This window comes from Aulonocara stuartgranti, assembly GCF_965226115.1.
Source record: "Aulonocara stuartgranti genome assembly, chromosome: 13".
Classification (NCBI taxonomy): Eukaryota; Metazoa; Chordata; class Actinopteri; order Cichliformes; family Cichlidae; genus Aulonocara; species Aulonocara stuartgranti.
In genome coordinates, this window is record NC_138949.1 from 20,498,053 (window position 1) to 20,519,901 (window position 21,849).

A 21,849-nucleotide genomic window follows, 5' to 3' on the forward strand; every position below is an offset into this window, starting at 1 on the left:
CAATTGGACTCACGGTATATTACCTCATGTGTCTGCTAGGTTCATGTTTATTACATATTTTTTGCAGCCACTTTCTACTCTGTATCCCTCTGCCCCCCCCCCCCCCCCCCTTTTTTTTACACTTTCTCACACTGCGTTTGTCAGTTCCTCTCGCTCTCTCTCTCACTCCCCTTTTGTCTCTCTCCTCCTTTTGCTTCCCTCTTTTTCTTTTTCTTTTTTCTCGTTTCCTTTGAAGTGCTAAACAATGAGAGGGCTGCACTCCCTGTTAAGCTCATAGAGAAGTCCAGGCTGAAACTGCTTGGCACAGTGCACCACAGCTGAATCTTGTCCTCTGGACCACATGTGGATGAGAAGGGAGGAGGCAGCATCAGAAGTATAGTCAGCATGCGGTGACAATGGCTGCACAGAGCATTGATCCCCCTAGCCGCAACTCAGACTACATCCGCACAGCATAGTTGATGAGCACTCATTTCCAGAGACTGTTTCTTTCTGCCTCTGTTGCTCTGAATGTTGAACCTTGACATTTCTTGACACAATGTATAAGAGACTTTAAGGGTGTAATTATGGAGACCAAAAGATTTGCATGTCAGGACCTTATTGATTATAATGATTGAGATAAAAGATTTAATTAGTCCAGCTTGTCACCGTTGAGCATGAGGAAAATTACTTGTCCTTCCATTGTCTCCGTCTTACCCCTTCTGCCTCTTTTTCTTGTATGCAGCCACAGACACATCCTTGCAGTGATAAATGCTATTCATTACCAAAGGATGGAACGGGAAATGAAGCAAAATTAGTGCTCTGGGAAGCGTTCCATGACTGGGGCATATACCATTGGCTGCTGAGGCATCTGGGACATGTGTTTATCCACTCCCACATGTTTCTTGAAGCAATATCTCACAGTTACTCACATTATGCTGTTCGCACCTCACTCTGCAATCTGATACATCCTCTTTCCTTTCCAATTTCTTCCTTTCTGTCTGTCTGTTTCATTTTTTCATAGACACTATGCCATCTCTGAATTATGTTCTTTTGAGGCCCTTTATGCTTTTAATTTTGTCTTTTCTCAGGAGGAGAGCTATAATTTAATATATAATATATAAAAAACTATCCAGTGGAAGAAATTTCTTCCGAAAAATGTGACACATTGTACACAGGGAACTTATAATTATATCAATTTATATCGTCCCGTATTTCATTATAGTAATATTGTTTTAGTTCACATGTATAATGCCTGTATTACATTTTCTTTTCCTTTGCCTCTAAAGAATATCTGCAGTTGATTTGACAACCATGACAGTTGTAGCAAGTGCATTGTTTGATTCTTAGTGTATCCTGTATTTTCATCTAACAGCTATTTAATCTGTTTGACTACTCTGAGGTGAAGTGTTAAGGTCTTTCCATGCTGACCAGTTTTTTAAAGCTTTTTGCTGTTCATTTTATTCCATTTGGAAGCACAACTAAGTAAGGGAGAGTGGTGTCACAGTACAGGTCACTGACAACGGCTCAAAGGCATTGACTTGAGAATTTATTATTATTTTATTAGGTAATAATTTTCTGTCGTTCTTGTCATGGCATGTGATAAGTAATATTAGTCAGAATGAAGAACATCTAAATTTCACTAAACCTGTTGTCTGCTGGTGCAATATAACACGTCAGTCAGATATGGGGAATAATGTCTTCTACTCGGTCAAGCACAGGTGTTATCCAGCATGTATCCGAGTATTGATTTGGGATGACACTGGTCTTGCATGACATGTCAGTCAGAAATGTACTTCTGTCAGAACAGCTTTAGTCAAAATAGGACTGCTATGGCTCTCTGGGACCCACATCTTTGCGCTTCCATGCACATACATGAAAAGCAAAAAGGCAAGGGCAGCAGCAGGAAGAACTCACAGAAAAGAGCAAACTGACTGACATTGGGTGTGATGTTAATTAAATCATAAACATAATGAATAGCATGAAATTGAATTGTTTGAGGTGGGTTGCAAAGCAGCTTACAAGAGATTTACACTCAAGCGCATTAGCTAAACTATCAAGTAATGGGTTGCAAAATCTAATGCTACCTTTAGTTAGTTATGCAACCAGATGCTTAAGTGACTAGTCATTGACTTGAGGTGTTTGTTTGTTTGTTTGTTTGTTTTTTAACATACCTGTCACGAGCTGAAAGCAGGGACTCAAGCGCAGAGCAGGTTGATGTCTCAGAACACGATTTATTTACACACCCGTGCAATAATATATACAGTGACGGGAAATTCAGGGTTCCAGGGGATTAGGGGAAGGCTCTCTCTCTCTCACGCTCGCTCACATCCTCACACACGTTCGTACCGCGGGGAGGTCACAGGTCCGGGAAGATAAGCTGGAACAGGGAAAGGGAGACATCACTCACAAATCACGAAGGCATAAAGGTGTAAGACCACGGGAGCTGGAAAGGTAGACTAACGTCAGTAGCGCAATCATCCCGCGATGAGAGGATCTGTGACCCAGCCTCAAATAGAAGACGGATAATCAGCTGATCGCCAACAGCTGTGAGAGCCAAGGGCGGGAGCCAGCTGTGAGCTCCGCCCAGGCAGAGAGATAGGGGGAGAAAGAGAAAAAAAACCACAAGTGTAGCCTTGTGAGGCCGGCTGGGCAGGCACGGGGACCATGACAGTACCCCCCCCTCAACGGGAGCCTCCCGGCGACCCACCAGGCTTACCTGGATGCCTGCGATGGAAGTCCCGAAGCATATTCCTGTCCAGAATAGCCGCCCGAGGCACCCAGGAACGTTCCTCTAGCCCGTAGCCCTCCCAATCCACCAGGTACTGAAAACCCCTGCCGCGGCGCCGGGAGTCCATGATGCGGGAGATGTCATAGACCAGCTGACCACCCACAAGCCGGGGGGGCGGCGGGGGCCTGGCAGGAGGACACAGCGGGCTGGAGAGCACCGGCTTGACCTGGGACACATGGAAAACATTGTGAATCCGCATGGTACGAGGCAGCTTGAGGCGAACGGACACAGGGTTGACAATGGAGTCTATGGGAAAGGGGCCAATGAACTGAGGTGACAGCTTCTTAGACTCCGTCCGCAACGGCACAAAACGGGTAGACAGCCATACCTGTTGACCGATGGAGTATTCAGGGGCCGGTGTCCGGTGACGGTCAGCGAGGGCTTTGTTGCGCTCCTTAGTGCGGAGTAGAGCGGCCCGAGTAGCACGCCAGGCCCGGCGGCACCTGCGGAGGTGAGCCTGAACAGAGGGGACAGAGTGCGCACCTTCGACAGCTGGGAGCAGGGGTGGTTGGTAGCCCAGGGATGCCTCAAAGGGTGACCTGCCCGTGGCGGCGGAGGCGTGGCTGTTGTGGGCGTACTCGATCCATGGCAGCTGTTCACTCCAGGTCGATTGATTGTGGGAGGCAACACACCGGAGGGCAGCTTCCAACTCCTGGTTAGCCCGTTCGGACTGTCCGTTGCTCTGTGGGTGGAAACCAGAAGAGAGGCTGACCTTGGCCCCCAATGCGGTGCAAAACTCCTTCCATACTCGGGAAGTGAACTGTGGTCCCCTGTCCGAGACAATGTCCTCGGGGATCCCGTGGAGCCTGAACACATGTGAGGCGAGGAGCCGAGCCGTCTCCAGAGCCGTAGGGAGTTTAGGAAGGGCGACAAAGTGTGCGGCCTTAGAGAAACGGTCGATGATAGTTAGTATGGCGGTGTAACCTGCAGAAGGAGGCAGTCCAGTGATGAAGTCCAGCGCGATGTGTGACCATGGTCGAGCCGGCGTAGGGAGAGGTAGAAGATGGCCCGACGGAGGTTGGTTTGACCGCTTGTTCTGGGCGCAGGCGGGGCAGGCGGTCACAAACTCCCTGGCGTCCCTCGCCATGGTGGGCCACCAGAAGTAGCGTCGAAGGAAGGACAGGGTACGGAAGACCCCGGGGTGGCATGAGAAACGGGCAGTGTGAGCCCACTGGAGTACCTGGGAGCGGACCGCCGAGGGGACGAAGAGGCGGCCCGTTGGGCCGGTCCCAGGATCCGGTTCAGTCTCTTGTGCCTCCTGAATGAGGGATTCAATCTCCCAGGAAACGGCTCCAACCACCCAGGCCGCCGGCAGAACTGGTTCGGGTACCGACTCCTCCTCCGTGGTGGAAAACTGCCGGGACAGGGCATCCGGTTTCACGTTGCGAGATCCGGGCCTGTAGGTGATGGTGAAATCAAAGCGAGCGAAGAACAATGCCCACCTGGCTTGCCGAGAACTGAGGCGTCTGGCCGAACGGATGTACTCCAGGTTCTTGTGATCCGTCCAAACAATGAATGGGTGAGCAGCCCCCTCCAGCCAATGTCTCCATTCCTCCAAGGCGAGTTTTATGGCCAAGAGTTCCCGATCCCCGACGTTGTAATTGCTTTCTGCGGGTGAGAGACAGCGAGAGAAGAAAGCACATGGGTGAAGCTTACCGTCCTCCTGTTGTGAGAGAACCGCCCAGGAAAGCCACCGCAGGCGCGTGGAACACACACTTCTCCCCCTTCACAAACAGCCGGTTCTCCAAGAGGCGTTGCAGGAACTGTCTCACATGCACCTGATGCTCCGCGAGTGACTTAGAAAAAATGAGAATATCATCCAAGTACACAAAGACACAGCGATTAACAAAGTCACGAAGCACCTCGTTCACCATGGTCTGAAAAACAGCGGGAGCGTTGGTGAGGCCGAAGGGCATAACAAGGTACTCAAAGTGCCCCTGGTGAGTATTGAAGGCCGTCTTCCACTCATCCCCCTCCCGGATGCGAACCAGGTGGTAGGCGTTGCACAGGTCCAGCTTAGTAAAAACAGTCATGCCCTGGAGCAGCTCAAAAGCAGAGGAAAGCAGCGGCAAAGGATACTTGTTCTTGACAGTGATCAGGTTAAGGCCGCGAAAGTCGATACACGGGCGCAACGAACCGTCCTTCTTGTCCACGAAGAAGAACCCAGCCGCAACCGGGGAGGAGGAGGGACGGATCAAGCCCGTAGCGAGCGACTCAGAGATGTAACGCTCCATAGCGACCCGCTCCATAGCGACCCGCTCCGGCTGGGAGAGGCTGTACAGGCGGCTAGACGGCAACGGAGCCCCCGGAAGGAGATCGATAGCGCAGTCATACGGGCGGTGGGGGGGAAGGGACCGCGCCCGATCCTTGCAGAACACGCCACGCAAGTCATGATAGACCCGCGGAACCGCCGAAAGATCTGGGGGGTCGGACGGCGAACCAGAGGGCAGAAGCGGAATGGGCGCCGTGGCCGCCCGAAGGCAGGACATGTGACAATTAACACTCCAACCCAGGACGTCACCCTTCTCCCAGTCAATGTGCGGGTTATGGAGCACAAGCCAGGGGTGACCGAGAACCAGCGGAGTGAGTGGAGCCGTGAATGCAAAAAAACAAATCCTCTCCGTGTGATTGCCCGAGAGAGACCACGAAAGGAATTCCGAGACATGAGTGATATCGGGCAGGCGGTGACCAGAGAGCGCGTGCACGCGGAGAGGGCGTGACAAGGGCTCCAAAGCGATGTTCAGCTTGGCGGCGAGCGAGGCGTCAATAAAGTTCTGCTCAGCCCCAGAGTCAATGAGTACTGAAAGCGAGTGAAAAACAGATTGTACTTGAAGTTTGGCCGGTAAGAGAAGTCTGGGGAGAGGGTTTTTACTAGACAGATCGCCCACCAGCACCCTCTCAATCACTGGCGAGCGCGCCCTTTTGCCAGCGTCGGGCACGAGGAGACAGAGTGACCCTTACGGCCACAATAGACGCACTCACCGGCGGCCAGACGGCGCTGGCGCTCTTCAGGCGTTAGCCGCGAGTGTCCAAGCTGCATCGGCTCCTCCTCATCACCGGCGTCAGAGTCGCGCGGCCCGCGGCCGGCTGGAGAGGCCCCGTGATAATCCAGTGATTCCTGTCCCGTCCGTGTGTGCACGTACTCTGTCATCCAGCCGAACGCACAGGGTCATAAGCGCGTCTAGGGAAGAAGGCAGTTCACGAAGCATCAGTTCTTTCTTTATGTCTTCGTTAACATTAGAAAGCAAAGTACTTTTTAAAGCCTCCTCCCCCCACTCTGTCTGTTCAGCTAAGGTGAAGAAGTCAATAGAGAAATCAGCCAAACTCCGCTTGCCTTGTTTGAGCGCGAGCAGGCGCTGGCCGGCTGTGAGCGTGGTGGATTTTCTATCGAAGACGCCTTTGAACTTATCCAAAAAGTCAGAATACGTTATGTCAGGGTTGGCGTGAAGCACAGCTTGAGCCCAAATCAGAGCCCGATCCTGGAGTAGTTGAACTATATATGCAATCTTAGCACCATCGTTAGCAAAAGCTTGCGGTTGCTGACGAAACTGAAGGGCACATTGAGTGAGGAAGCCAGCACATTTATCAATACCTCTGTTAGTTGTTGTCTGATAAACATTAGAGGCATATGAGAATCTTAAAGACACAGTTATTGGTGGTTGTTTCTTCCATATTATCCACAAATGTGTCACATATATTACTTTGACATTCTGGTGGTACTGTATGAGACGACAAATCATGGGATTGCAAGAATTTTATAAAAATGTATGCTACTGAAACAATGAATGTACCAAAAACCAAATTTTTTGCAAGTCCACCCAGTAGTTCTGGACATGGTTCAGTCTGAAGGAAAGTGCTGAAGTGTATCCAATGATCAGCTCTCGAAACATCATTATAACCAGCACAAATTATTACTGTAGGGTTGGCTCTTAAATCAGATTTCTTCTCGGTGTATTCGGGGTTCCAGTGACAGTCTCTTGATTGATTTGGCCGCACCTGTAATCAGTGACGGTAACAGCAACTGTGGCTTTCTACTACAAATCACAGAATTCTGGGGACTGGCTATAATTGGCTTTTTCTATCATTCTGTGAGTAACCATGATCTGATTTTATGCTGCACTCTGCATGGGCCTGCCAATGGCAGGGCACAGGGAAAGGAGTTGGTTACCTTGCTGAGAAGTTGAAGGTGTGGAACTTATTCCCTGCAGCTCTACATCTAATAACTGTTCCTGCTGCTGTTTCTGGTTTTATTACTTCTGATAATAAACTGATCAAACTGATCTGGTTGTTTTTGTTTTTTGTTTTGTTTTGTTTTTAACAGTATAATGCCCTTTTTCTTGTCCATGTAGATATATTTTTGATGAATATAAAAGCATTAAGCATTTACTCAAATCTGCTTTATCAATCAGAATCAGAATACTTTAACCTCCTAAGACCCGAACTCCTCCATGGCATGCATTTTTTATTTCCCTTTGATATTTGGGCTTTTTGGGACCTGATGAGTGTAAAAACAAAGAAGTACCAGATTTTTTTTTTTTTTTTTTTTTTACCTGATTTTTGTTTCTGAGAAAAATGGGATGCACATATGAGGATATTTGTTTAAAATTTCAATAGAACAGTGGCAGTATAATGCCCCTGTAAGTGGATATCAATCCCTTGTAAGAGCAAATTTAGAAAATTAGTATTTTGGTCTAGACAACCCAAAATGTGATGTCCACATATGTGGACGCCAGGTCCTAGGAGGTTAATAATCCCTGAAGAAATTATGTGGTTACAGTTGCTTCAAGACTATAAGGATAGTAACAGACCTATAAGAGGACCTATAAGAAATAGCTCTAATATATACAAATTGCAGATATTACAGAGATTAAATATATGTGATTGACATTTTACTCTAAACTGTAAAACTTTGCTATTTGTTGTTTTTCACTGTAGAGGATGCGTAAAGGGGTGTAATTATGGTACTGTGTGCCATCACCTTTTCTACCTTGGACTCAGTTTCAGTGATATATGAACACTTTCTCCATGTACAAGTTTCTAAAGTGTTAGTTGAGGCTTTAGTGCTCTAATGCTTTTTTTGAATGCTTATTTTATATAATATAAACAAGCACCCACACAGTAATTAGTCATTCTCAGCTTATTCGACTAATCATTATTACCACCACTCATGTGCTCAGAAAAGATTAATCGGTCTATGGGGAGTACTTGGTGAGTAGCAACAATGTGTTGTGGATGGATCATCTAAGATGGTCTCTAGTGACGTTTGGTCTGTTTTCAGCATCTCCCTTCTGGCTTATGATTTGTGGTCTGCCCATCAGAAACCTTCAATGTGAACTTTTTCTTGAGTAATTTAACCCTTATCATATTGTTTCCTATTGGTAATGCCTTTACATTAGCCTAACCACAGCTCCATAGCTAGGCAAATTTAAAGTTATTGTGAAAATTAAGATATACACAAAGAACGAAAGCTGTGGGTGCTTTAAAGTTGTAGTGTGTTTTGCTGGTGCTTTGAGTAACTGCTTATTTTGTTGCTTTTCCTCCCTCAAAACTAGGCTGGAGAAACTTTAATGAAATTACAAACAAAATTAACTGCATTCCATTTTACTTACACATCATGGTCAATCGAATGTGGTCACTAAAATCTACAAAGAAATAGTAATCTTTATGTCTGTTTCTCTACATTTCAGACATAAGCGTACTGATATAAAAAGCTATGAGGGTGCATGGCTCAGTTATTTAAAATTTAACTTTTTTCAAATTTCAATCTCATGAGGCACAGTGCTGTAAAATGCAATTTTAGCACGTTTCATTGACCTTTACATTTACACAACAGCATGAAGTTTCTGTCACAGTGTGTTTTGTCGAAATGGGTTCAGCTTTGGTTCAGAAAATTAGATTTCAATCACATAAAAGAAAAATCACCCAAGAAGCACCCAAAACATAGCCTAGTATGGTACAAGGCTGTTCTCTGTATTTGCACATGACAACCTCAGGTGTTTGCAAGCATGTTACTGTATGCATCACTGAATTCACACAGATTGTCATAGGAAGATTGTATTACACTGAAGTAGGTGCTACCGCTGTTTATTCAGCATTTGCCTACTTGTGATTTATAATACTGCACAGTATTTCTTGCTTTTGGTTTATAGCTCTGAATTTGACGAGATGTGGTGTGATCAAAGAAACAATCATCAGGTATTTCTCTCTAAGACTGAAGTTTTCAGGGTTGTGTTTTTTTTGTTTGTTTTTTTTACTTTATGTTGCATTTATGTTGCCGTGTTTTGTGGCATGTACTACTGTTATTACTGGCTCAAATTAGGCTGCCACAGGCTATTTTGCAGATGTGTCGCTGTACACATTCTCCAAAATTAATGTAGAAATTATATTTTAGGAATTATTTCTCAGCTTGTTCAGTCAGGCCACAAACTCCATTGGTCTTACTGTCTGCAAAACATATGCCACAGCTAAACAGACAAGTAGTCCAAAGACCAGTAGTATCTCCACAGTAAGTTGCTAACTAGCTTGTGAAATCCATTGCTGGAAATACAATAAACAGTTACCCTGTAATCTGCACTTTTTATGTAATTCTAACATGAAATACAAATTACGGAGTGACTTGGTGTCAGCAGAACATTGTTTTTGTTTGCTTGTTTGCTTGTTTTTAATCCCTAAAATTCTGTAAAAACCTAAAAATTATTGGATTATTGGGCTCTACTTTCTATGTTCTACTTAGCTAATCGGTTACACTGTGATTTTGGTCTGCTGACCTAGAGTGGGTCATCTCAGAGACAGACTGAATCCGACAGGATGGACCACTGAGGTTTTTAAAGCATTGCTTTGCCATATTTTATTTATGTCCCTAAGATGATTCACCCTGACATTTGCTGATGCTCTCTGTCTCAAGCAAATCTCCTGCCATCATAAAGCTGCTTGTCTAGGGTGCACTTGGTAAATATTTAAGAGGCTCTCTGTCAGTGTTGACCATTCCCTAGATAATTTGTGTCCAATGCCCCGACTGAGTTGCCTGGACCATAACAATTTTATGGATTATGAAGTTCTATCTTCTCTCTAATGTTTGAAAAGAAGTCAACTACTAAAGGAAATGTTAGAAAAATTATCTTATGAAGTGAGACACATGCATTTATTTACTTGCAAGGAAACAATAGCATACACAGTGAACTTCTTGCTGAGTGCTCGCCGGGGCAATCCAGCGAGTTTTATTTAAACACTTCTTCTAACATTATCCTGGGAACAGATATGTATGTGACACTTACAGAGAAACAGTTAGCTACATGATGTACTAACACATGATTCTAACTGTGCTTTGGGTAACAGATGGTAGAGGAGCCATCTCAAGCCTTGGGAGAAAGACAGAGGAACAGAGAGACGGCGAGAGTGATACATTCCCTCAGCTTACTAATATAAGTTTTGCATAGCTTTAATTTTAGAGAGTGATGCATCTAACCATCTCTTTAAACCTTCTATCCAGGATGGTGGATTTGTGGAGTGGCACAGAAGTGGAATAACTTGCTTTAAGGACCTATTCATAGCCAGCAAACTAGCATCATTTAAACAACTTGCTAACAAATACAGTCTGCCACCATCACACTTTTTCAGATACTTACAAGCCAGGCACTTTATTTGTTCCCAGACTGCAGGCTCAAGCCCTCCACCAAAGCCTACAATATTAGAAACTATCCTACAACTCAGTCCAAACAATAGAGAGCTGATCTCCCTGCTTTACAATAAAATGTTATACTTGAAACATACCTCTTCATCCAAACTCAAGGCACTGTGGGAAGAAGACTTAGACATGACAATCTCTGACAAAACATGGGCCTCCATACTCAAACATGTCAGCTCAACGTCATTATGTGCCCGCTACTGCTTAATTCAGGTCAAAGTGATGCATAGAGCCCATTTCTCAAAATCCAGATTATCTTGTATCTATCCTATTGTGACAGATGCAAAACTGCTGAAGCCTTACTGAAACCGAACATGTACTGGTCTCGTCCCAGTCTCGTTCAGTTCTGGACAGAGGTTTTCCATACCCTGTCCAGGATTCTCAGGCCCCTAACACCCTTCTTGCCCTGTTTGGCATCAGTGGGAATAAGGTGCTTCTACTGGCCTCTAAAAGACAGGTGTTATCATTCTGTTATCATATTATACTTATATTTATATTTCCTTCTTTTTCTTTATTTCACTTTCTTTTCTTTTATATTTCACATTATGGGCGAATTACCCCAAATGTACAGATAATCTGTAATCCCTTTCTTCTCTTTTTCTTTATATGTATAAAGGAAAAACTCTTAATAAAAAGACATTGTTTTTTAAAAAAAATCACCTAAACCACATTTTCTATATAAGTCGGAATCAACTATGTCAGTGGCTTCATCAAAACAAACTGTTATATTCAGCGGCAAAAATATAAAAAATGAAGCTCTACCTGTGTGTTTAGCTTCAGGATTAAGAATTTGTCAGACATGTGATAGGTTAAAGAGTGTGGTTCATTACTGTTACTGTCCTGATAGTAGATTTTTCATTAAAAATCAGTTAGTTTGTAAATGAAAGAAACAGCTGTACAGCTTGATAATTAATATTTGTATCTTAACTGGGCAAGAGGGATATCCTAACAGTCAGATAAAACTGATTTTAGATCATTGTGAATATTCATATTAGTTTATCTGCTTAATAACATCAGCTATATAAAGTACAAATCTAGTTGAGCATATGAAAAACAGAGATTGTTGTCATTAAATATGTTATAAAATGAACTTTCAAACCACATAACAAAATTCAGTTGATATTTGTGTTGTGAAAAACTCTCTACTACTGTAATTGATGCAAGTTCCTTCACTGTCACCTGAAAGTCTTTCACAGGTACCAGATGTATGCGCCTTTTTTACCAAATGCAAATTACAACCCACGTGTTGAGAAATTGAATTTCTCTCTGTGTAGCTCACTTTCTGTTTTTAACGGTCTCCTCCTCTCTCAGTTTCTGCCATGTCTTTGTTGTGTAAATAGGACAATTCTAGTGTTGAATTTAGTTTTCCAGCACTTCAGGAGGTAACAGGCCCAGTAACTTCTGCACACAAACACACACACATCAATTTTGCACACAAATTTGCAATCTTCTTACAGAGTAGCAGGTTGTGTGTGTGTGTGTGTGTGTGTGTGTGTGTGTGTGAACTGAAGAACAAGTAAGGAGAAGCAAGATGGGATAAATAAAGAGGCAGTGGTGCAGGAAGTGGAGCATGTACCACCATATAGGTTTAGGTGGTTATGCTCCAAGTAGCATGCTTGGACAGGTAAAGCCAGAGACCTCAGGATCTTATGGTGTCTGGATGACTTTTTGCACCATTTCGGAAACTTGCACATTTAAAAGCTTGCCCTAAATGAGAAAAGCCAGTAAAGGTGCTATGTGTTGTAAGGCCACAGCTGAGCCAAAGCCACTGCCTTCATTCATTTCATTTTATGATTAATCATATTTGCTATTGTTGTCTGTCAAAACAGTCCCTCTTGCTTCATGGGATTTCCATCTAAATAGAGGAGAGGGAAAAAAGTGTGCCTTTGAGACAATCCAATTTAGTGCTCCTCTCCAGCTTTACTGTAACACTAATATAATCTCAATCCTCAAACCCCGAATTCATCTCTCTTACACAACATCCATCAGTAAATAGTTTCCTCTGCCTTGGATCCCTTAGTGGGATGTTAAAAACTGCAGCGTGTTTATGACTGTTGTTTCACTCGTCAATTTAATTTTGGTTCCAGCATGCAGAGCACAAATGGGGATTGAGGGAGGCTGTGCCATCTGACAACCTAGCCTTTTCTCGCTGTGTGTGTATGTGTATTAGCACATTGTAACACTTGCCAGATTGACTTACACTTTTACCGGAGAGTTAATTTTTAACAAGTTCAGAAAACATACAACCCAAGTGGTGCGTGGGTGCATGGCACACAGCAGTTTTGAACCAATTTGCAATGAAATTATCATTTTCTTATTTAGAAGTGAAGGTCACTGAGTGATTGCAGTTATTTTATTCTATTTCTTAGTTCATGGTCATTGTGTGTGAACATTTTATCTTACTGTACATTTAAACCACCATGGTGCACGCATCCATGACAAAGGCCACTGTATGAAATATGAGTGGAGATAGTCAAGTATTGTATAATATATTATATTGGAGATATATTATATATATATAGATATAGTGGAGATAGTCAAGTATTTACCACTATTTAATTCCAATAAAATTGATTCATGTTTTTGGCTGCAATGTGACAAAATGTGTTCAAGGGGGCCAAATACTTTTGCAAGTCACTGTAGTTGCTTATGTATGATGTATGCATATTAGTAGCATACTAGGTCTTCATTTGTCTTGGTCCTAAAAAGCACATGGCTCCATAAACTGCAAAGATATCGTTCTACAACTGCAAAGCATTTTAATTATTTATGAGCAGCACCTCACATTAAAATGAAAACATTTTCAGTGTTAGAAAGATATAAATAACATTTTATTATAGTTTAGTTTTTCGTTGTTTATTTAGTACTAGAATGAAAAATGCATCTTAAAAATGCCTAGTTTATGGTCCAGTAGTTGTAGAATATGATCATGAATAATATGTCAATGGTAAATAAATCACCAATATGCTATTTATATACACGTTAATATGGTACAACTTAATTTCCCAAATATTGGATGAATATTTAAGTGAATTATTTTTTTATTTTTTTTTTTATTTTTAAACAGTAACTAGTTCATGGGGAACAGATTTACCATAAATGCCAAGTTATATACCAAATGTGGTGGTGTTATATGCTCAGTCCTTATCTGCTCATAAAATGATGAAAAATATTCAGCATGCAAAAACTTTCCTTCACAGTAATATTGAGAAAAATTGGCAAACATGGCCAACATAAAGTCGAGAGAGCTCTTGCCACCTTTTTTTTTTACAGACAACCCTAAGGCCATTGACAATGAAAATAGCTGAGCCAAAACAGTCAATAGGTTTAGAGTCATGTCAGGGTAGGTTGACCCATACAAAGTAGGAGGAGCAGCCGGCAGCAGCACATGTGCTAATGTTTGCACTGCTGCACACTAATACATTAGGAGTGCTAATGAGATAAGCTACAAAATGACTACAGAAAAATGTTAACAAAAACTTGAGCTACTGTGTTACCCAATGTGACACTCATATTGCCTAGCCATATTGGCCAATATATTTGTCTATTATTAGGCTTTTGTCATTCTTGAGTATTGACATTATTATTATTATTATTATTATTGTTGTTATTATTATTATTGTCTTAAAGAATCTAACTGTTTAGTCAGTGACCTGATTCATGCAGTAAAGTGATATTATTTATTTAATGGGCTATGTTGAGCTTAAAGTCAGAGTTTTCTGTGAAATGAAAGAACTGTCTTTTTACCCAGCTAAATCATCCCAATGACTTAATGTTGAACACATAACGTGGTCGAGAGTAGTTTATGTTCTGAGTTTTGTTTTAAAATCGTCTGGCAGCATCACGTTTCACTGATTTTTTTTATTTACAGCATGTTTTAAGCGTAACATACATTCTCTTCTGGGGGAATGCATTTTATATGTACAACTTGGTAAGCTATACCTTGCTAAAACCACTTAATGAAGTGTCACATTGTAACGGGAATGTATCAGTGTGTGGTGTACTGCTGCTAAGTCTCTTTTTCCACTGTTGAAATTTGAGCTACTAGAATCCAGAGCACACACCAAGAATACCTGTTCAATCAATAAGATTAAATTCAATTTGATCTGCTAATAAAATAAAGTGATGTCCATGCCTCTTTTCTTGGGCTACGAGACATTTGATGTCTAAATAGATTGAGTTCAAAGTTTCGGAGCTCCAATGTGCAGCTGGACCTGAGTAATAAACAGCACCACTGAGAGCACACTCATCAATAAAATAGCTTGAATTAAAATGTTATTTTTATCAGTCTATGTGATAAATCCCAAAATGGATTTTCTGCAGCATTAATCTTTTATCTTATTTGCAACAGTATGGTGTTTCACTGTTATACAGTGTTATACACTGTTTTTTTTTCTTTGTTTTTTTTTATGTGAGCACGCTCAGAGCTTGAAGCAGAAAGCCTAGACTGACAGAGAAAGCTGACAGCCACTGTGGTGATACGTGTTATCTCCAACTCGGTTTTTAGGTTTTGTCAATCCATATTGTCTGGAATCTTAACAAAACAAGATCACAAAGATTTAATGGATATGCATTTATAATTTTCTTTTACTCAATATAATTTTCAAGTAATGTTCATTTCAGTGAAGCCCAAGAAATGAATGAAGAAATAGTTTGCTCTTGGTCTGAAACTATTCTGTTGTGCCTTCAGTTTGGGTCCTTGCCGCGTCACCCATATCTGATTTCAAGTGTCAGAAGCATTTATGTGTATCTTATAAATTATGTATTACCTATCTTGTACAGACATGTACTGGACATCCACACTCATGGCAAAAGCGGGCATCAAAATGCGACTGCTGCCATGGTTGGTGTGTTTGCAGGTGGAAATAAAAGGGTTATCTTGCTTCTATGTTGGTGGATGATTGGAATAAAGTCTAGATTTTTAAAAAAGATTCAATTTTTAATTGAATCTGGTTTTTGCCAGAAACTGTTTGCTAGACATTCAATTTCATACAAGAAATCCAATTTATAATTAGCTCTCTGCCTACTGGGCAGAGGTTAGGAGCCTTGTTCAGGGAAAGTTTTAGAGCTGTTGTTGTCTCTTCCGTCCTCTCTGTATTGGCTCAAACTTCTTTATCTTGGCCCCATCTCCCCATGTTAGTCTTACCTCTCGATAGCATCTACGTCCCTTATCTCAGGCATCTTATCTGTAGTGCCAGACACAAGGAATCGAAATCCACAAAACTGAGATAAAGGCAGAACAAGACTCCCAATTTCATAGAGGTGAAGAAATGGAAAATAAGCTGTGCACATGAGTGAGGAACAAAATATTAAGTCTTTTCTGCATTTACAATAGAGCTCAGTACATGCACACTGTGTGTTTAAAATGGGGGGGGAGAAAAGAAAAAAGTTTTCATCTGTCAGTCATCCTGCTTAACAAAGGTGTAATTTTACAAAGCAGTAAATCTGAATTTTAAAATGAATTTATTGTTTAATCATTTTTATAATGGTTTCTACTCTCCCCTTTATCTATATTCCTTCAAAACATCCTGAATCGTGTATTGATTTCACGGAGTGATAAAAGAACACCGTGACATCTAAAAGATGAGCTCTGACACCAATTAGTGTCCACAGAAACTGCTTACTTTGGCACTTAATTGATCCAAGTTTCCAAACTTGTTAAGTTTTGATGGATAATAAGCACTAGATATGATTCTGTCCAGTTTAAAAGTTGAAAGCGTATGCCAGTCTCTTGAAGAGATCAACTGTTCATTTAGGTGCTAATGGACTCTCTAGAGGTATGATTGCCTCTGGTCATAGCAGTAATAAACTCTGGTAGCTGTCAAAAAAGTTCTTTTCCCCTTGGTTGCCAAGATTTACTCTAAAGACGAGACGAAACAAACAGAAGAAAAAAATCAGTAAGGGCGAACATTTTCATTACATGCCTCTGTTGGTTTCTAAAGCTTTTGGGATTGCTGGTAACAGATTGGGTTGTGGTGCTATAGTCCCCATGTGATCCAATTATCAAACCCCTATAGCTTTTCCACCCATCTGAGACATATTTTACTAGTATCTGCTCCCACACAGCTGCAGGGCAACTAAAAGAAAGAATTACAAGTACTACATAAATAACTTTGCAATTGTTTTCATTGCAGGTGCAACCAGTTAATACACTCCTAGCAGAATTGTTCTTATGTGAAGAGACCAACTCTGCTATTCTAAAAAGGCTTCTCTGAGTGTTCATACTGTAGCATAGTTGTTTGTTTTTTCTTTTTAAAATTTTAATGGGACACCACATTTTTAAGCATACAGCAGGTAAGCGACAGCTGATTTCCTGCTTGAGTAGGTGGAGGTGAAGATCAACTAAAATTAATAAATGTCAATATTACACTGAACCTGCTGGGTGTATCTAAAATGCAGATTTTTGTAATGGAAATATTATTTTGTATAACATTTGATGTTTCAGTGCTGTCTTCATATCATGTCTTCCCAAGCTAGCAAAATATGAATTAATGCAAGTTTACATTCTAAGACATACGGCCTTATATAAGCAAACTGCTGCATTCGACAGGTTGACTTTGTTTTCCTTAGTGTCATCCAGTGTAGGCAGCTAAAAGCCTTTTTTACACCAACAATTATTTCTTGCAATGGAAAGAAGTATTTCTGAGCCGTTTCAGAAAAAAGGCAACAAAATGTTACCTGATTCCAGGTATGTTCAGAACCTCTAACTGTGGATATGTTTTAGTGTATTTACTTATTGGAAATTCATATAAATGTTTAATTTTATCAGACTTTGAGCTTGAATTTACATTCTTAGACTTAGCATATTTCCCACCTTAGTGAAGAGCAAGGAGATGCCCCACTGTGGTATTTTGAACAAAGTAGTGACAGTTATTTTTAAATCCACCCCCTGTGCAGAGTTAAGCCTGTGGATATTCTGTGCCGCACTGATGAGTTAGTTGTCTTGCTCTGAGCTCGACCCCCACTCTTATAATTTGATTAAAATCACATCTGAATGATATACTTAATAAGAACAAAAGAAACAGCAATTACATTTTTTTCAGATAGTTGAGGTGTCAGTATTGGCCTCACTTCATTATTTGTGTATTAGATTTGGCAGTATTATTTATATTCATGCTCTTCTGCTTTCACTTGCTCATAATGTTTCTTTCTTTCTTTCTTTTTTTATATATTTCTTGTTCACTTGCTTTTTGACCCACCTCTTTATTTTATATACACACACACACACACACACACACACACACACACACACACGGGGGGGGGGAGAGAGAGAGAGAGAGAGAGAAAGAATGAGAATGTCCTGTTGGCTTTCTCTGACCTCTCAATCTCCCTGTGGTTCCCTCCCTCTTTCTTGTCTGCTGTCTCAGTTGCTCTGACCTCTCAATATCACACAAGCTGTCAGTGCCAAACTATGAATGTCCCTCGACACTTATTTGACTCAGACACCCTTCAGCGTTTCCATTTGCACACAGCCAATTTCAGTTTTTATAGAGGGCTGGGTGGCAGCTAGTGTAAACCCTGCAGTCCAAATAAGCCAGAGTAGAAGTAATAGTAACAAGTGCCCAAAGCTGAATTATGTGAGTTTGCCAGTATGTGCCTTTGTCTGTTTTTTTTGTTTTGTTTGTTTGTTTGTTTGTATCTCCATCTTGTAGCAATTTCTGCTATTGTACTAACTACCCACGATCCTTTCAGCTGACTGGCAAGTATAAGTAAGAACTTGCTAAATGGATTCTGCAACTGTACTGTAATTCTTCCTTAACTGTAAAAGTTTATGTCATAATAATAAACTATTCACAATCGAATTCATGTGCTCATGAAGGTGTTTGCAGAAAGCTCAACAGTGGAAGTGCTTTGTTCCTTTACACTTATAGTTAAAGGCTTTCTTTCAGCACCATGGACAGCGCCAACAATTTCCACAATGATTCAACTACAGTGGCACTACAGTGTAGCTAACAACCTTGCACACTAATTCAAAATTCAACTGTGCTATTTTTTTTTCCCCTAAATAATTGCTAGCATAGGACTCTTCTCACTCACGGTTGAAGGCCTTGTGCAGAGAAAAGTCCCAAAACTTAAAAAGTTTCAAGGAAAAAAAAAAGTGTCTGTAAATGCAGGTTTTATGCTCTTTTGGGAACTGCATTATGAAGTCCAGTTCACATAGCTCCAGAAAATGTACTGAGAGAGGAAGAGACAGAATTTGTCAGTGTTCCGTCCTGTGCTCAAAAAGCGAGCCATCCCTATCATACCCTAGACTTTCTTCACGCATGGTTTCACACATCACCACAGGCTTCTCATCTTTTTCACCTGTGGAACTTGGTGCAGTACAGGCACTACAAATAAGAAGAAGTGAAAATATTCATTTATTGGCAATCTCATTGTAGTGGTAACATCAGCCTCTAAAATCAACAACATGTACACTGCTTATGTGAACTTGCTGTTAAAATGCAGAACTAAGATTTTGAGCTCCTCAGTTGTTTTACACTTGGGAGTTTCTGTCTGGAATTGTAGATGCACGTGCACATCTATGCACATGTAAAAACTCCCACGGGATTGCCTAAAGGGAGCTCACAGGCAGAGAGGATTTAGGGACTGAACAGCTGAGTGCATACGCACAGACCAGGGAAATGATGCTTTACCAAGAAGAATTGCTCAATTTGTCCCAAGTTTACAAAAAAAAAAAAAACTCGAGATGAAACTTGGATTGTTCTACTGCACATATCTTCATGCTCTTGTCTTTTACAAGGTGCATAGCATTACTGGAGCTGCTTCTTTAACAAGATTATTCAGAAAACGCTATAAGAGCACGACTTAAATAGGTAAGGCAATATCAAACAGATTTTTGAGAGAGGGCTTCCAAGGAATAGTGTTCATTTTCTGCTTATTTGAGTATGACCACACTCTCTGAGCCTGCTATCTAAATGATTTATTGTGCAAGTGATTCAATAACTTGAAAAGAAGTACACACCCCACCAGCTGACTCCTCAGTACGAAGGAAGCATCAGTTCTTGCACTTTCCATGTTTCCATGTTAACCGAATGGCTGTTTGAATATCAAAATTGATAGCGCTGAATAATCCTGCAGATGGTGTTTGGGTAATTGTTTGCCCACCAACTATCCAAGTTTGGAAACATCCATTTTAATATGTTGGCAAAATTCAGTATGGAAACAATGCACCTTCAACCATTCAAACAAGGGGAAAAAAGAATGAGTGAGTATTTTCTTGCATCTCCTCTATGTGAGAAAAGAAGGCATTCATTGAGAATAATTAAAGCGCCGCTGTCTGTCATTTTATGCAGTCTATATCTGCTTGGCAAAATCAGTTTCTTCAGCTTGAAAGAAATGACTAAAGGTGTTGTATTAATGCAACATCACTAAAAGGAATTACCCTGTAGAAGGCTTGCCTGCTTAGTGATTGAAACTTCAACTGAATACAAATAAGCAGTGTGCACCATTCATAAAGGAACCCTCAGGCTTCCCCGGCTATACAGGCAAAAGCCACAAACATTGATACAACTCTGAGCATTCCCAGAAGAATACATGACACCTCAAAGTCAACTCAACTGCTCCTGGTTGGTTATTTATTTATTTATATATTTACTTTTTGGGGGGGGGGACTGCATAATTAGTTTCAAATGGTGAAACCTTTGGAACTATTATATGAATTATGCATTACTTGTCCAACTCAAGCCCCTTCATAGATAGATATAAAAACATTGTTAGCATGATATTTACTCATTATCTGACGTACTATAACCACTTAAGCATACACATTTATGATACATACAACACACATAGAAACACAAACCTGGATATGTATGATGTCAGTTTGGGGATTTCTCACTAAGAAAACTTCACTGGGGTGTTGAGACGAGAGCGTTTCCCAAGAGCAGAATATCCCTTAATCATGCTTCTCTGAGGAGTGTCTACAGTCCTGCCTGAACTCTGCCCCCTCGTTTTCTTTGGTGCAACAGAGAAAAGATGAGAAGGGGAGTTATTGTGGCAGGCCCTGATTATAAGAGAGCTTTTGCTCAAAGCTTTTCTTTAGGTGGCTGTGGCTCAAGAGCTAAAGTAGGTCCTCTGCTAATAGGAAGGTCTGTGGTTTAGATCCTTGGCCCTACTCTTAGTCTATATATCAAAGTGTCCTTGGGCAAGCTGCTGAACCCTGAGTTGCCCCTGATGCAGGCATGTAGTAAGAAAGCGCTTAGTGCCCAAATTGAGTAGAAAAGCGCTACATAACTTTAGTCCATTTGCCGAGTGCTGGTAGTCATGACTTAACTCAAATTATCTCTTCATGCTGATACGGAAACATGCCAGTTAGAGCTTTTTAAACTCAGTTTTGAATTTCAAAAGCTGACTACATGTGTAATAATCTTATCACATCTTAAATCCTAATAATGGGTCTGATGTGCCATTTAAAAATGGGTCTTTTAGATTAAAATCAGAAAACATGAAACGCAGAACTGAAGCTGCATTCTTTTGAAAAGGTGGTTGGTACTTATGAGTTTCACACAAAATTACAGGAGAAACATTATAATGAGGCTTGTGATTGTGAAAGGTTGAAGAACATCTGATTCCATTTATTTATTAAGGATGCAGTTTAAAGTTGTTTCAATTTCAAAATACTAGTAAATGAGCCTGTTTGCTGAGAGTTTTTTTTTCTGTTCTCACAGGTCAAGCATGGATATGCTTTCTGTTCTGTAAAACTCATAATGTGGAAGCTCTTAAAGCCCTATTTTTGACATAATTTCACTGACAATACTGGTGATGTTTCAAAACTGTGGCAACACTTTTTTAGTGGATAACATGATGCAGGTGTCCAGGTGTAGGTTTGATCTTTTTTTTTTTTATTTCTCTCATGGATGGGACTGTGAGGTTAGAGGGTCCACTATTTTCATCAGTCTGTTCAAATGTTTAGAGCATCTGTCTTGACTGTGATCATGCATGGACTAAAAAGTATTAAATTTAATTTTCATTAATTAGATGGTTGTGATACTCGTTTCTGTCATGTAATTTGACTTTGTTATGACTCTATTGTGCCTCTCTGCGCCTGCTAAATGGAGACAAGCTGTTCTCACCAAATTACATCTGCTGTCTGAGAAAGATAATTTCACATTTTTAGAAGAATTGTCTAAAATTTCATCGCTGTTGACATTATCTTTGCGAACAAGACCCCCGCCCCCTCCACAGCAGTGTCTCTTGTGTAGAAACTGTTTTATTGAATATCTGTGCAACCTTTAGTTGTGACTTATTCGGCACGGTAGCTAATTAGAGTATATTGATGGAAGGCTTTTTGTTGTTGGTTAAGCTGTAGGGAAGAAAAGTCCAGCGACTGTTGCAAAGTGACAGGTGAATCATAGCTGACTGCCTCCAGTCAGTGGTGTCATTTCTCAGCACCAAT

General features: G+C 41.3%; 2 protein-coding genes across 2 annotated transcripts in view; both read left to right on the top strand.

The window, feature by feature from the left end:
- The window catches only part of prokr1b (prokineticin receptor 1b), a 121,190-nt gene that overhangs the window by 75,840 nt on the left and 23,501 nt on the right, over positions 1 to 21,849 (top strand). The gene's annotated exons all lie outside the window — the stretch shown is intronic.
- LOC309720966 (protocadherin-15-like) overlaps positions 1 to 21,849 on the top strand; it is a 223,742-nt gene that overhangs the window by 25,078 nt on the left and 176,815 nt on the right. The gene's annotated exons all lie outside the window — the stretch shown is intronic.